This window comes from Hyaena hyaena, unplaced genomic scaffold, assembly GCF_003009895.1.
Source record: "Hyaena hyaena isolate Hyena2069 unplaced genomic scaffold, ASM300989v1 scaffold_718, whole genome shotgun sequence".
In the NCBI taxonomy this organism is placed as follows: Eukaryota; Metazoa; Chordata; class Mammalia; order Carnivora; family Hyaenidae; genus Hyaena; species Hyaena hyaena.
The window spans coordinates 604,898-622,292 of NW_024081351.1; the positions used below are offsets into that span (position 1 = coordinate 604,898).

General features: G+C 35.9%; 1 pseudogene; it reads left to right on the forward strand.

Moving 5' to 3' along the window:
- Positions 1-16,897, forward strand: part of LOC120220658 — a 59,024-nt pseudogene extending 42,127 nt beyond the window's left edge.
- Positions 16,898-17,395: the final 498 nt, after the last annotated feature.

Below are 17,395 nucleotides of genomic sequence, written 5' to 3' on the forward strand. Positions count from 1 at the left end.
GAGAGCTCCTGGGTGATTGCTGCAGTGGATATTTGTGTCAATTTGAAGGGAGAAGCTAGAAAGGTCCAAATTACTGTGAAGAATAATATAGTAATTTTAAAAAATAGAAGGAATGGGTGTGGAGGAGGTGGAGAAGGAGAAACTTTATCAAGTGAAGAAGAAAGGAGACAATAGCCTTGAGAATTTTTAATTAGTTTGCTACAGGATGTGTGAGAAAAAGTCTGTTACTCGATTGAGCGTGTTTTCAATACGGGTATGAGATGAAAGTGGATTCTTTCTAGGGAACAAGAAAAGGAGCTGGGTTCTGATTTACAGAAGGAGTGACGCTTTTGAAAGCATAGAAGTTAACTCTACAGCCTCTAAAGCTTAATCTGATATGGCTTTTAACTACAGCTCTGACATTTACTGTTTGCATGACCTTGAACAGCTTACTTAACTTCTTTGAATGTAATTTTCTTTATCTAAAAATAAAGACTATCAATACCTATTTGAAGGTTGTTGTTAGGATTTAATGAAAACATTCATTCAGTTATTCAAGAAATATATGCCTAGAATTGTTCCTATATAACAGTGTCCTAATTATATAATAGTGCACAAAACAAAAATTTCCTGACTTTAACAAGAAAGTTAATAAATCAGCCAACAAATACACAAATAAGATACGTAAAGATTAAAATGATAAAGATATGATGAGTGATGGATAAAAGGTAATATATGATAAAGGGTCATTGCTTTAGAGAAGTATGTTTTAGTAGAAAATATGTAGTTGTTGTAGAGAAGTATGAGTTGATCAAATAAACCTTTTCTGAGATGACATTGATTAAAAGTGACTAATGAAAGGCAAGCACTGAACAGCCTAAAGAAAAGCATTTGAGGCAGAGTTAACAGCAAATGCAAAGGCCCTAAAATACAAAGAAGCTGGAGGTAGAGGAATAAAATGGCTAAAGCAAGTTGAGAGAGGCAGAATGTGGGCTGGGCTGGATCTTTTAGTCAGCACACAGTAACAGTAACCATTGAAATGCTATGCTATCCATTAAAGTTCTAAGATTGTTTCTATTACAGTTGTATTGGAGAATTGATCTAATGTTGGCAGAATATTATTGTATCTAGTAGGGAGTGGTTAAATGAATAAATTGCTAAGCTAGGGAACAGTATATCAAGTTTTAATTTAGAAACTTAACTAGTGAATTCTTACATGAATTTGTGACAATTATATAATCTAAGCTTTAGTATCAGTGATTCCCCACGTTTCACTTCTATGAGTCTTCTGAAACTCCCAAAGAGTTCAAATTATAAATATTGTAACTAATAAGATTCATGGAGTAGAATAAGTTACATCATATATGTTACTCATGACATGTGGGTGGGTTGTGACTATGAGTGTAAATTTTGTAATTAATGAGACTTGCTTATAAAATTGAGACTAGTGTGTTATTTTACTGTAATTATTTAGTTTGTAATTTATAATTGCCACTTTCAAAAATAGTTTTGATGCAACAGTCTCTAGTTGGGTGGAATCAATGTCAATATATAAATTATCTATATAATACACCCACAAAAAACCTCCTAATGAAAATGGAGAGACATATCAAACAGTACCAGGATGTTTTTCAATATATCGTGTCAAGAAATATTACATTTTAAACTGAATTGTTCCCCCAGCCCCAATTCATATGTTGAAGCCCTATCCCCCTAATGTGACCATATTAGGAAATAGGGCCTATGAGGAGGTAATTAAGGCTAAGTGAATTAAGGGCAGGGCCCTAATTCAATAGGACTGGTATCCCTAGAAGGGGAAGAGATACCAAAAGTGCACATGGACAGAGTAAAGCCATATAAAGACATAGCAAGAAGGTGCCTATCTGCAAGCCAAGGTGAGAGGCTTCATCAGAAACCAATCCTGCTGGCATCCTGATCTTAGCCTTCTGGCTTCCAGAACTGTGAGAAAATACATTTATGTCATTTAAGCCACAAAGTTTGGTGTGTGGGTTTTTTTTTTTTTTTTTTTTTTTTATGGTAGCCTGAAAGATAAATGCACCCAACCTCCAAGCTAACAAGTGAGACTCGCACACACTGTTTCATGGATATTGGCAGGAACCACATTATTTGGTCAGGGTCAAAAGCTTATATGACTCACAATAATTGCAGTGGAGAAAGAATCAGCATATTGGCTTATGCTGGTTCTCTACGTCTTATTTCCCAAAGGATGAAGCAAAGAGGACCAAGTGATGTCTGCACATGCATGAGTTGTGTTGTATAACAGAGGAGACTTGGGCTAACAAGTGGGGGCAAGCATGCCTTCCCTTGCTCTGAAGCCTATAATGAAACCTGACCTATCTTCTGAAGGGAGACACTATTTCTATCTTCCAAGGCCATTCACAGCTATACATATATCCTTTAAAAGACAATCTGGATCAAAGAAAATCAAGGTCTTCATTTGCAAGATGTGCAAAAATGTGAGTCCAGTGGAGAATTATCTCCCAACACAGGGTTGCTCTTGTAAAGAAAAAAAAAAGTCTCAGGAAATTATGTTCAAAGAGAAGCTTCATTAAAGAATCTCATACTTCTTATATGAAAGATAATAGCTTCAAATGCAAAAATCTGGTGTTTATACAAATTTATATCTTATTTGAATGAATTAGTTTTTGTTTCTGTTTTTTTTTTTTCTTTCATTAAAATGCTCCTTCCCAAGTACAGTAACCTTGGGCAACACAACCAGTTTGGTGGGTGAACATTATTGATACATTTAACTTCAGTTTCTTGGTCAGATAAGTCAAAAGAGGGCAGTAATTAAGAAATGGATCTTCTGACTAGCATCAGTTTACAACTTTGAAGATGGTGCCCTGATACATATTTTTTACTTCCATTAGATACAATTACTTCTGACCATTTTTAGTGATTTCGAGGAGTCAGAATTAGCAAGTCTACTTTCCTCTTCCCACCTCTCCAAGCATGATTTTTCCAGAAATAGATTAAATATATTGATTCAACCCTTCTCCTGGGCATGTTCTATACTTGTTCCATACACAGGGACTCCTTTAAAGCCAATAAGGCACCTGGCCTTGGATTTGTTTCTGAAATGCTACCGATCAAGAGTCAAATCTATCATGTAAAATGATTTTTTCAAAAATCCTAAACGAATTGGCAACAGGCTTTAAGATCAGACCTGATGGAATTCTAAGACACTTCACTCTTCATTGTTATTCTAAGTTGCTCCCTGAGCTGTATTATTGTGATAATTGTAGGACTTGACTTGGGATCCTGCCTTCAGGAAAAATTTGGGACATAGTTTTAACTTTGGAGATAATGCTTGTTCCCTTCTGAAGTCAGCCACTGTTTGGTTTGTGGTACAGGTTCATGAATGTCACCATTAAACAGGAGACAAAGGGAGGCCATATCTTTCAATATCCTCAAACCACCATTATGTTTTTTAAGCAACGAATCTCCTAGCATCAAAATTCTCACTTAATTGTAAAACACAAAATGGCCCAGCAAGAACAGAGAAAAAAAAATAGCCAATTGTAAGTATGCTTTGACATGTTACTTCCAACTCTTCTGTGTAACCTTCCCGCCCCTCCCTCTGCCAGCTTCCACTGAGGGTAAATAACACAACATTTTCAAATCAACACCTTAGCTCTCATGAAATTCATTATTAAGGTTCAGACTAAAACTTAATTGATGCTATTATCATCCACTAATTGTTTGAATGTTCTTAGTCTATCAGTGTGAAACATCTCTAAGTACGGTAAAGCCTTAAACTTCTCAGGCGGTTCTGTTGCTTTCTCTGAGAAGGAACTTAAACTTATTATTTATGAAGTGTTTCTTTCTTTTATGCTACTTGTGCCCATTTCAGTTAGTCAGTCTAGTAATCAAATATCTTAAAGAAGCTTATATCATCTGAAGAGCTTAAATATCAACAGATAAAGGCCAACTTCAGCCAAAAGAACTTCCTTTAGAATCATTAACACCCTACCACTTCAAAGAACATGTATTAAGGAAATCATTCTTAGTAATTAATATAAAATGATGGTTATAATTAGGGCCACTACATAGGTATGTGAGCTGTGCCATCACACGATGACCTAAGGGTCCCATGCTTGGTATAATATTTGGCTGTTACTATCTTGAAATCTGTAATTTTTGAACAAAAGGACCCATGTTTTCATTTTGTACTGGACATGACAAATTATGTAGCCAGCCCTGGTTATATCTTATGATATAGTTATGATTTTTAGCCCAGGTACAGAGGTACAAAGTTTTTTGTTGGTTTGTTTTTTAGTGTGGATGATAAGGGCATTCTTTTACGTTCCCCAAGTTTATATTCAAATATATAGAGAGGGAACTGAATTAGCATTTGGATCAAGAATTTTGTTAAGTATTTGTTTAATAATAGAAAAATTATGTAATGCCAAACTGTATCATTAAGATATCTATAGCTAAGATGGGATTTATGTGGTTCTTTTTACAAATAAGAATTGTAACATATAAAAAAGTAAAACCAAAGTAAATAAGCAGATAGCCTAAAATGCCTTAAAATGCATTGTCACAGTTTGATGCAATATCACATAAATTAGAGAAATCAATATAGAAGTTAAAATATTCAGGAAATGCAGATAAAGACCAGACAGGGAAATGGCTTTGCAATGCAATATGAGATTCTGATTAGGCATGCAGCTAATGTCTGTACCTTACTGAGATCTCTCTCTTTTTCTCTCTGTTTTTTCATTCTGAAGCTTGAATACTGTAGTAAGCAATGGCTTCCATAGTAGGCCTGCAAGCATTCTGCTCTTCCCCTAGTAAAAAGTGGTCGCTGAACTACCAGGCTCCTATCACAAACTTTCATGTCTTTATATCACTCTCTTTATCTCTAAATCAGCTCAACCTACCTGTTCGCCTTCTGTCACATTCAGCATCCATGGCAAAATCAGAATGAAGAGAACTAAGGGAACTTAGAGAGGATTAGACTTTAAGGTTCACTGCTTACTTCTCATTAGTTCTGTCCTGAATTCATTAAGGTGTCAGCACAGGGCCCCAATACTTGTTTACGCAATGGTTAAGATATTCTCCTGTTTGAAGATTCAAGAATAGATCAAGAAAAGCCCCCAAGGCTCCTTCTAGGCCTACTGTAGTCTTTGCTATTGAATTCATAAAGTGATGCCCTTCAGGGTAAAATCACCTCCTAGCAGAGAGAGAGAAGATGAAACATTTATTTAAAATGTATAAGAAGGCACATCATCAGGTAGCAGCATATATTAAAATATATGGAATTTTTAGATCTGTCAGCAGGGTACTCTGTTCTTTTTTAAGTGTCATAGTGGTGTATAGGAAAGAAGATTGCAAAGATTATACAACTTTCAGGCATTTAGGGCTTCAATGAACAAACAGCTTTATTTGCATCAGATAAAAATTAGACAGTATTAAAAGTATGTTTACCACTAGTTTGTATGCACACTTTAAGGTAGAATGTGCTTACACCTCGTTTTATCAACACTATAACCGTTTGGGAGATGTCTTAATTGGAGCACTTCTCAAAGAATGGAGTCCTTTTGAGTAATTGAGGGCATTGTGCACATAATGTTTATGGAGAGAATTAATCCTTTTGCTGTAAAATGTGAATTTCTTAAATAATAAACTAGTAGCAATGTGTAGGGCAATGTAAAAGGAATTTTTGCCACTAGCCATTTGTTTAAGCCTTAGGTCTCAGTTTCCAATGTGTAAAATTACAGACAAGCCAAAAGCCGGGGTTCATCTGAGCTGTTATGTTAATCTATCTTTATAAAACCTGCAGAAAGATTTATCTGTTCATTATATGTCTTTGAAATTCACAATTGCACTTCTTTATTATTTCCTTCATTTGTTCATTTACCCCACAAGTTTTGCTTGACTGTTGTCAAGCTCTGTCCTTAGTTCTGGAGACTCGGTGACAAGGGACAGTGAGGCAGGAGTAGGCAGGGGGTGGGGGGGAGGTGGCTCATTTAGCTTACAGTCTAGTGAGTGAGGCAGACAATAATAAAAGAATGACAGAAGTAAACATGACCTTGAAATGATGGTGAATACCATCATGAGCGATTACATGGAGCTGAGGTTTGCATATTACCTAGTAAAGAACATGGATAATAATAATGCTGAGAGCTAAGAGGCAGAATTAAAGATAGGAGGAGGCCGGAGTCAGGACTGGCACAAGAGCAAAATCTTGAATGATAATGATATGATTTAATAAAAGACCAATTTGTTTCAAAAACAGGATCTTGTGATCTTTCTATCTCTAAACATAGTTTATAGACATATATCAATGTGCCTAATAGTTCAAAAGTTGCCCTTTTCACCTTTGATTCTTTTCCTTGAATTATTACTATTTTTTAGCATGTTAAAGGGCTGATAATCACTAAAACACCGCTTATTTTAGTACTAGCCAAGGATGAGTTAATGCCACTATTTTACATTGATGATTATGTGATTGGCCTTTTCGTGACATTTTCCATGGTGCCTGTATTTGCTACAAAGGTAAAAAAGAGAAGTTGATCCATTGACTTTCCTCTTTGTAGGCCTGGCAGAGGAGGCTTACCCCTGATGTGGTCATCAACACCATAAATAGTCAAAGATACGTTAATTGGAATATTTCTTAAGGAATGAAGTTTCTGGGTAATTGAAGGCATATGTGTATGCACTGTTTATGATGTGAATCAATAAATGCTTTCATAGTAAATCCTCACTTTCTAATAGCACCACAGAGAGAGAGTGCTTGTGACAAATTTGCTCATCTCTTTTTCATTTAGGAGCTGATCTAATGATTTAGAGTCATTGCTCTGTCCTTATAAAATTTAACAGATATTGCATTGTACTCTTAAGGAAGTTTTATCAATAACATTTTTAGTTTCAGAGTTGAACAGCTCTGCTAATACTTAATGAACTCTAATGAAAAATGAGTATGCAGGAAACTTCTTTATGAAAATTAGAACCATATAGCAATCTTTATGTATTTAAGAAAAAGAAAACAAACTCTGATGATATGAGGAGATAATAATGGTGCAATAACGCATTTCCCAGAATGGCAGCTAGTGATAGCTGTAAATGGCCTTCGGTAGAAGAAAGAAAACACACTGCTCCAATCAATACACAGATAGTCCGTAATGTAAAGATTAGGATCAGAATATTTAAAAATTTAATACTTTGCCACTCCATATAGCACTTTGGAAGTCAATATCTTTGGAAACCTGGTCCATTTCCCTTCTTTGAGAGCATTATATATTTAAGGTTTTTAAATTATTTATCTAGCCCATGTGATTAAAAATGAAAAAAGTTAGCCCATCCATTATCTTCTGCAGCTGCTGTCTGGATAGTCTCCCCCACCCCCTTAAATCTGTGGGGATTTTTTTCTTTTTATCCTGTAAAGGAAACTCAATAGATACATTAAGAGAGCCAAAGAAAACCTTATCTACTTGCTAACATCAGAGAATGTTGCTGTTTAAACAGTGAGCAAGGATGGCTGTGTATGAACAATATACTCAAATATTTTCACTCAATTGTATTACTTTCAGATCTGATAGTCAAAAATATGATGTAGTTAAATGGCAACAAAGCATATGTCTCTTTTCCTGACCAATTGTATTTGTGGGATTTATTTATCTTTTTAAAAATTTATTCTGAAAGTTACTCCAAAGTCAACCCTTTGAGAATAGGAACATTTTTTAATTAAATTATTTTAAGCCTTCCTCCCTTTACTGTCATGAAGAGAAGGCGCATATTTAAATAAAGTGGAGAATTCTTTTAAAAATAGTCACCACATTCAATGTAATTTCTCATACCAGTTTAATTTTATGGTTATCAATTTTCCATCCTATGAAGGTTTTATTTGCTTATGGACATCCTTTAAATTTTACTGATATCAGAATTGTTGGTTTTCCAAATGTGTTATTCACTGTGGATTACAACCTATGACTTTTATTATTTCCTCTGAGAGTTTCTACTATTAAGGGTGAAATGAGTTTGTTTTATAATCTTTACATGTCTTTTTATTTCTCCACGCACATACTCAGTAACCTTTTTGTTCTCATTTAAACATAGACATATTTAAAATATCTAAAGAAGAGAATATTGGAAAATATGATGTATCTATAACATAAAGACACTTAACAATATTCAAACATGAGAAAGACAAGGGAATATTTTATATCCCTTTAAGTAAGCTAAAAGACTTTGGAAAGAAATTCCTTACATTATTCCATAGGTATTCTCCTCTTGTTTCACGGAGACCCTATCATGCCACTTGGCTCTCAGGAATGTGGATTATTACAGCCTCAGTGCATTGGTTACAATGGAGAGTCAGTCTTTGCTCAGTTTAAAACCCACGTTAATTCCAAGATTCACATGTGTTTTTCTGCTTTCTCTGAAGGAGAATAAGCAAGAGAGTAGGAAGAGAATCCAAGCTAAGATTCTGGGTGTGTCCACTGGTTATGAACAGAGTCCTTAAAGAGCAACAGTGAGCTGTGTGTTGTACTTCTTGGGAGCATTGTGCTCAAATATGTATGTTTTGTGGAGCTGAGTTTTTGGCACAATACAGACTTTGAGCATTCTAATGATGTCAGGCCAATAGGGAGAATCTTCAGAAGATTTTACTGTTTCTTTTATCCTAAATCTAATTCTGTTTCAAGCAAACAGTTGATTTTCAGTTGTTCTTGAGATCAGATTCTGGCTGAGACTAGAAGGATAAATGTGGTGCTTCCAACACTGCCATTTTATGATTTATAAAATGATGGAATGTATGGTGAAAACAGACAGCTAGATACTGGAGTCCAACTGCAATTACACAGGATTGCCATTGTGTGACCCTCCAGTTGGTCTCCTACCTTCTGAAATGGGTCCTTTTCATGGATTGTTCCACTGCAGTAGCAGGTTACGTGAAGAATGGTATTTTTGAAGGACAGTATTAACAATTGGAAATAAATGACTGAGGGGCACCTGGCTGGCTCAGTAGATGGAGTATGTGACTCTTGATCTCAGGGTTGTGAGTTTGAGCCTCGTGTGGAGTATAGAGATTACTTAAAATCTTTAGTGGCATGATAACAGGACATATGTTCTTCCTATATGGTGAACATGACAATTGTAGGTCATAAACTTTAATATTTAAAAAGATTTAGATATAAGGTTATTTATTAAGGGTGGAAGAAGTGTCCTTAGTCAACCTGAACACTTGATTTTTGGTCTTACTCAATTTTACTTTACTTCTTTTGGAGCCGGCTAGATTTTTCTAGATCTGTTTTAATATATGTCTGACAGTATTCTTGTCGAATCTGGATTGCCTTAGAGTATTGCAGTCTCGCATCTGGATCATAATTACTCTTTATTAAATACTCTTATTCAAGGCAGTCTAAGCACCCAGCATTTATATATATATCTTAGCATTCATGCAACCCAATTATCTCCAGGATCCACCAGCCTCTATGTACAATAAGATCATGATATTAATAAAGAAAGTTTGATGGCTTCTTAAATGCACTATAGATTATCAATTGCCTTTCAAAAATTTCCCAAGTCATTAAAAATAATAAGGGCTAGCATTTATCAAGTTATTTTAGTATGTGCATGACACTGTGCTAAATGCTGTGTACACTTTCAAATTTCATGCCTCAAGTCTAAGAAGCAGGCAGTGTCATTATCCTCTCTTTGGAAATAAACACAGTCATAGAGGATTTAAATACCTTAAATTTTGTAAAAAAAAAAAAAAAATCTGGTAATAAGACAAGAGGATTGGAACTCAGTTCTTCATAACCCAGGTGCTGGTGATTTCCAACTCTTAATATGTTATTTTGTGAAGATGTTTCACATTTACTTTCAAATAGGTCTTTCATGTTCCTTGCCATGCTCTTCTTTTTTATGTTGGTTTTGGAAATAATACTTGCAGTAGATGGTAAGTTACCTTGCTGGTCTTGATCAGTGTCCTCTGTGAGAATCCTGCCTCACTCACCATTTCGGTGAGATGGAGCTCCAGAACTCTTGCATTGCCCTAAGACACTGGGCTCCCTTATTTCCTTTTTAATTCTGTAGCTTTCCCCCCACCCCCTTGCTTTCTAATTTGAATATTTTCTATTTGCCTGCCAGGTTATTCTGTGTTCCTGTGATCTGCCTTTTGTTCTGCTTTCATCACTGGAAGGCTATTTTATTAGTGGAAGACTTTTGTTAGAGTATTAAAGTATAATTTTCAAAAAGTTATAAAACATGACTCTCATAACAATGTAAAATGAATATGTCAATTTTTATTCAACTCTAATGAAAGAACCAGCAAGATATTAAACCTGGTTTGAAGAAGAATTTGAGGAACTGGGATTTTTATAGTTTTCCAGCTAAAGAAATGCAGAAATAAATTTGCTAATTAGTACATGACTGATTAATGGTTAATATCTGCTAGACGAGAGAGTAACCTTTGATTACTTTTACTCCTGGCCAGAAATCATTTGAATTGCTATTGTTGAAGAATCATTTGCAACTCTCTTAGACAAGAATAATGTGCATGACTATCAGTTCTATAAAAATTAATTTCTAATACTATACAATTGTGAAATATTCTGATTAGTACATTTGTGATCAAAGTTGTCCACCCTAGACAATGAGACAGTCCTCAGGAAGGGTGAGCTACTCCCAACACTATACTTAAAATATTCCCAATAATCTTTCTTCCTGTTTCTAAGTTCTGGATAAATTTTCTTTTTTTTTTTTTATTGGTTTTTTAATTTTTTTTTTTTTTTTGAGAGAGAGAGAGACCGCGTGAACAGGGGAGGGTCAGATAGAGGGAGACACAGAATCCGAAACAGGCTCCAGGCTCTGAGCTGTCAGCACAGAGCCCGACGGGGGGCTCGAACCCACGAACCATGAGATCATGACCTGAGCTGAAGTCAGACGCTGAACCAACTAAGCCACCCAGGCGCCCCTGAGTTCTGGATAAATTTTCATGATAAGTTTGTCAGGCTGAAATATGGCTGAAAAATGCATCCTCTATTGTGCAGAAACATGGATGTAATGACAAATTCCCTATAAATCTAGTAAGGATTCTCCTGTCTAATGAAGATCAGACTTTGTTTTCGTTTTTTTCTGTTTTCCATTTTATGATAACTGGCCTATGGTCTACAGTGTTGCTCTCGTATAAAATGTAAACTCAGAGTTAACTTAGATAAGAATATTTTTCTACTGTTCAGGGTGACAGGGGACCTTTCTCCAACCAAAATTTGGAAGCACATGACTAAGATGGGAAACAACTGGACTGAATTTTGTCTTTTATTTTAGGGTTTTTTTTGTTTTTTGTTTTTTGTTTTTTTTTTTTTTTATAGGCTCTCAAAAACTAAAAGGAACCAACTTTGGGTATGTTTGGGGAATGAAATTCTAATGACCCTCAACATCAAACCAACTGAAGAAATAAATTCAGAATAAGGATCGCAAACTGAGATTTTGAAGATAAATGAACAACTCTTTTGATTAGAATATATACTGAACCAAAGAAAAGATCATTTTTAAAATTTATTTCAAACTGGCTAGCCAGGACTTGCATACACATTTTTCTAACTAGAAATGTTTTGCTCTTTTTTCTTGGTAACACATCAGAAGCTTTAAAATATTTGTTGAATTTTAGCGCTAATGAAAGCCAAAAAAACTATAAGATAATACCATTTCTTTTCAATGAAAATTTTATCAACTATATTGTTTTGAATTATATTTGGTTTTGCTGGTTTTTTTCCCCCATTTTCCCCCCTCTTCCACTGGCTGCTACCATATTGGAATATAATAGCCTTAGGATCCTTTAGAATTTCACCCAAAATTCTAAGCTATAAGAAAAGCAAATTTAACAATGAGAAAAGCACATAATAGTTAAATATTATGGATTTGTTTAATAGATATGTAGCCATTCAAAGTATTTATCATGTATGAATTGAGGAAGCTTAAAAAATTTTTCGTCTTCTTTATTGATGCATACTATCCAATGTCAGTGTTGAAAATAATCAAGATTTCTGTCTCCATTGATGTTAACAATTTTTTTCTGGTAAAACTTTGAGAAAATTTACATATTTTGCTTTCTTTCTTCACATACAAACTATCATGGATTTAATTTGGAATGTGTATTTAGGTGTTTTTCCTTCAAACCATTTTTTGAGGCATGGAGGGAGGAATTGGTAAACTTGGATATTATTAATGTTAAGTGAGCCACACAATATGCTTTCTCTTCAGTAGCATGCACACCATGGGGTCATTCTACTTAGCTGATGACACATAATGTGTTTTTTCTTTGAAACCTGTTAAGGAAAACCTATTAATCCCGTCATCCTAATACAGTCTACTGAGTATTTTTACCAAAAAGAAAAGATGCATATAATAGGATTTTCATATTTCCAGGTGTCTCAGAAAAAGAGTAAGATAGCAACAGCTTTTCCTTACTAGTCAGTGGTTGAGAAGATAACAAAGTGGCATGTAGAAAAATGATGAAGAAATGAAAAATGTAACCAACTCTGGACTGGACCATGGAGGAAAACAGAGAGCAGAGTGTAAGGAAGTAGGAACTGTTATCAGACATTCTAATATGATAAGCTCTAAATTGCCATTAAAAAACCAAAACAAATAGTGTCTAAAATTCTAAAGGAACAAAGGTCCACATGCTGAGAAGTGATACATTCTCAAGAGATACTCTGTTTTGGAAATACTTCTGAAATATTTTCTTAAACAGGTTTTCTTACACATGAAGCATTGATTTTGGTATTCATAGCTTATATTCTAGTGTTAGTCAAACAGAGAGGGAACAGTGAAGAATTCAAAACAAATTTTTAAAATATTTTGATACCTTTAATATTGCTGTGACAGAAACTTCTGGACAGAGAATGTGGAAGATAGGATATTCTCACATATACACACACTTGGTGTCCCAGTTCACCCATCCTCCTCCCAGGCACATTGAACATCATCTTGATGACTTTATTCAAAATATTTTATGAAATATTTGATGTGAAAGATTGATTCAGCTATAATTTAAAGTTTGGCAAATGACCGCAAACAGAAACAAGTATTAATAGTAAAAACTAATAAAACAATATTAAGTTGAAATTTTGACCCTTACTCAGTAGTTGCTCCATGTACAGTTCAGTGTGAAGAGCATTGCACATTAGAGGCAATTACATTTTTCGGAATAAAAGGAGTTCTAATTCCTGATCCTTGTGCTCATTTGTTTCAAGGCTTGCTCAGCTGCAAAATGTAACCAGAGACTTAATAACTAGTGTTACCCTGGGAGGATGCTTTAGGAATAAATTTAGAAAAAAAAAAAATATATATATATATATATATATTCACATCCTCTACATAAATGGCAGCTTTCTCTCTCTTGCTTAGGAACAGACTGATAGAGAGCTTATTCACTTTACAGGCACTTACACACTGCAGCATAGCTCTTTCAGCCATCATCTAAAATAGCTCTCCTCCAAGGGCACCTGGGTGGCTCAGTCAGTTAAGCGTCCAACTCTTGATTGCGGCTCAGGTCATGATCTCATGGTTCATGGGTTCAGGCCCCGCGTCAGGTTCTGTGCTGGCAGAGAGAAGCCTGTTTGACATTCTCTGTCTCCCTTTCTCTCTGCTCTTCTCCCTCTTTCTAAAATACATAAATAGACGTTTAAAAATAAAATAAAATAGCTCTTTACCAAACCAATCTTTGTTTTTTCTTACAAGCTGTTTCAGAGTTACCTGAGTGTCAGGGAGTTGACGAATGATGTGTAGAAAACCCAGTTAATGGATAAACAAAACATGGAAGACACAAGCTCTGCTTCCAGAGAATGGAAATGAAAAATAATATTTAATTTGAAATACATGAAGCTCCCATAGTTCAGTATGAAGAGATGGAACAAAAGATATATTTTGAGTTTTGTGTAAACTCTTGGAAGGCACTCTTGTTATCAATAAAAATATATAAGTGATATTTGATTTAATTCTGGGCGACAGATCATCATCACTTTTTCTTCCCTTCCTCTCCTTGTTCCTCCTGCCTCCTCCTTTTCCTCTTCCTTCTCCTCTTCCCCTCTTCCTTCTCTTCCTCCTCATTTTCCTTGTTCTTTTCCTTCTCCTCCTCCTTCCCATCCCCCTCTGTCTCCCTCACCTACAAGTAGCCTAAAGACTCCCTTGCTTACTCTTCCTTTCTCCCCTCTAGTCTCCATAGTCCTTTCTCCATTTAATCTCCTACACATATAATCCTACCTAATCTCTTCTCTGAGGACTTGAACACACGGAATGTTCTAATTTCCAGCCCAAATGGCATAATCCTAATAGCCTGTACTCTAAGAGAGGTGCTAGCAGTATCATACATACTCATTTTATCTCTCTCTCCTCATTTCATTTTGCATCCCTCCTTAATATCATTGCCAATACTGCCTCATGTCTCTAAATGTGGACTTTGGTTCAGCCCTTCAGAGAATAAAACCTCCACTTTCCATAGGCATGGAGGAAAGACAGTAGCCTCACCATGGAGGAGACCAAGAGTCTAAGAGAATCTAATTCAGAGATTCTACTTATTTCTCCACTCCAGATACCGCTTTATGGACTGAGATTTAGCCTATTTCTTATTGCTTATCTCCATTCTCATTCTGCCACCTCCTTTTAACTCGTAAACATATGCAAATACATAGGTGTATACATGCATACATTCACACACACAGGCAGTTAGGGTTCAGTCCATTTATTGTACTAGAACTATTGCCACCAGTCTATCCTCTATGTCTCACCAAAAATTATATTTATGTCATTTTTTATTTTAGCCATCCAGTCTTTAATTCAACAAACATTTATTGATTATCCACTATGAACTAAGATTTGAGCTCAGTGCTGAGGATACACATAAGCAAAACCAGAACTAGTCTCTCTTCCCCATATTTATAATCTAAACAGATAGACAGATGTCTATTGAATAAATGTAAAATCACACTGGTTGATGTCTTTACAAGTCTTGGATGCAGAGATCTATGGCCTTTTGAGGTTTTATAACATGATATTTGACTAGGGAAGTTAGGGGAGTAGTGAATGAGTTGTTATTTGAAGAAAGGAAGATCAGTTAAGAGTATTCCATAAGGCAAAAGGCTGATGCCAAAGGTGGGTAGCAGTGGTTTACTGATTCCAACTCCAGGGAGGAGGCAGGAAGTAAGGAGGAGGGATAGGGTTAGGAGGCGGCAACTAAGGTTGGGGTTGGGGGTGATACAGGGATGGAGGACACCTACTATACTGTCAGATTAGATGGAGCATTTATGTGATGACTGCTGTTGATAATATGGGTGTTGAAGGACTCTGGGCCATCCTCACATCACTTTTATGGAAAGGTTTCATAAGAAATATTATTGTCCATTTCATTTTAGTATTATGTGTCCTTAGACCACATCTAGGATTCTGCTAGTTTTGAAATGGGTTTTTTTTTCTGTAAAGTCAGCTGAGTAAGTTCTATCTTAGATGCTGTGGAGTTATTTAAAATTTTACATATAGGTGGTCTCAAAATGGAGGTAAGGTCACCTCCAGCCCAACTTTGGGCATCACTGCTGTAGGTAGGGAAGAGGGGTGATGATCCAAAGGAATGGGAGCAGCTGAAAAACTGTTGATTGGCTACAGATGATAGTTAAAGAGAATATCTTGAAAATGGGGCACACTTACAGATTGGGTGGTGATGAGACTCCCTCTGTCCAAATCTGGGGGTTTTGTTTTTGTTTCTTATATTTTATAAAGAAGACAATGCCCCCCCCCCCTTAAAAATACTTATTTATTTATTTTGGGAGAGAGAATCCCAACTAGGCTCTGTGCTGCCAGTGCAGAGCCTGATGAGGAGCTCGAACCTATGAACTGTGAGATCATGACCTGAGCTAAAATCAAGAGTCCGATGTTTAACTGACTGAGCCACCTAGGTACCATAGGGGTTTGGTTTTGTGACTTACTCTTGTGTGGAAGAGGTAGATACAGCAATGTGTGCTGGGATGGGATCACACAAAGTGGTTAGGCATATAGTGGAACCAAAGAGAACTGTTTCTAGAGAGGACTCTGTAAAGCCTGGTGACCATCTAACAGTGAAGAAAATTTTCCGTGATGGTATTAGTGAGGATACAGAAGAATGTATTTTGAGAGAGTACTTTGAAAAGATATAGCAAGTACTGAAACTGTAGAAGTTGCAGAAGACAGGCAGAGTGGAAAAAAGAGATTGCTTTTGTAATGTTTGATGATCATGATGCAGTAGATAAAATTATCATTTAGAAATACCACACTATTAATGAGCATAATTGAGAAGTGAAAAAGGCCTTTTCTAAATAAGAAATGCAGTCTGCTGGATCACAAAGAGGTTGAGGAGGTGGATCTGGCAACTTTATGGGTCATGAAGGCAACTTTGGATGCAGTGATAACTCTGGTAGAAGAGGAGACTATGGTGGTAGAGGTCATGGCAGCAGAGGTAGTTACAGAGAAGATGATGGTGGCAACTATGATGATGGTCCTGGTTATAGTAGTAGAGGAGGCTGTGATGGGGCGGACCAGGATATGGAAACCAAGGAGGCAAATGTGGTGGTGGTGGTAGTGGAGGATATTGTGGTTACAATGAAGGAGAAAAATTTAGAGGTAACTACAGTGGTGGTAGGAACTATAATGATTTGGGGAATTATAGTAGACAACAGCAATCAAATTATGGACTCATGAAGGAGGGCAGTTTTGGTGGAAGAAGCTTGTGAGTCCCTATGGTGGTGGTTATGGATCTGGTGGTAGAAGTGGTAGATATGGTTGCAGAAGATTCTTCAAACAAACAATGTCAGAAGAAAAGGGTTATAGTTCTCAACAGGAGAGAGAGTTAAGAGTTGTCAGGAAAGCTGTGGATAACTTTGAGACAGTTGTCCCAAATACATTAGAGAAACTGTAGAAATCTGCCACAGATGGAACAATGATCCATACTCAGAGAAGTTAATGTAGCTTAAACAGGAAACCCGTCTTGTCCAGGGCTGTCCTAGCCATAGTTTGCAAAAAGTGTAACTATTGGTTAATGCAATGTAGTGTCAATTAGATGTACATTCCTGAGGTCTTTTATCTGTTGTAGCTTTTCCTTTTTCTCTTCATTATGTCTTTTCGTTACATTTCATTGCCCTGTAAATTGTGGTAGCTTTACTAGGAATAAAAAATTAAGGAATTTTTAACTTAAAAAATAAAATAAAATAGAATAAAATTTATATATGGGACGTTTCACATAATAAAGTGTCTTGGGACACTTTAAATGCTTGCTATCTTAAATAATTGGAACATTATGTGTAGAAGAGTCTGTTGGTTGCAGAGCTCAGAAACAGAGCTACTGAGTAAAAGCTTCAAGGAGTACAGCTTACTCTCAACATAAACAGGAGCAAAACAGACAGACAGGAACATGTTG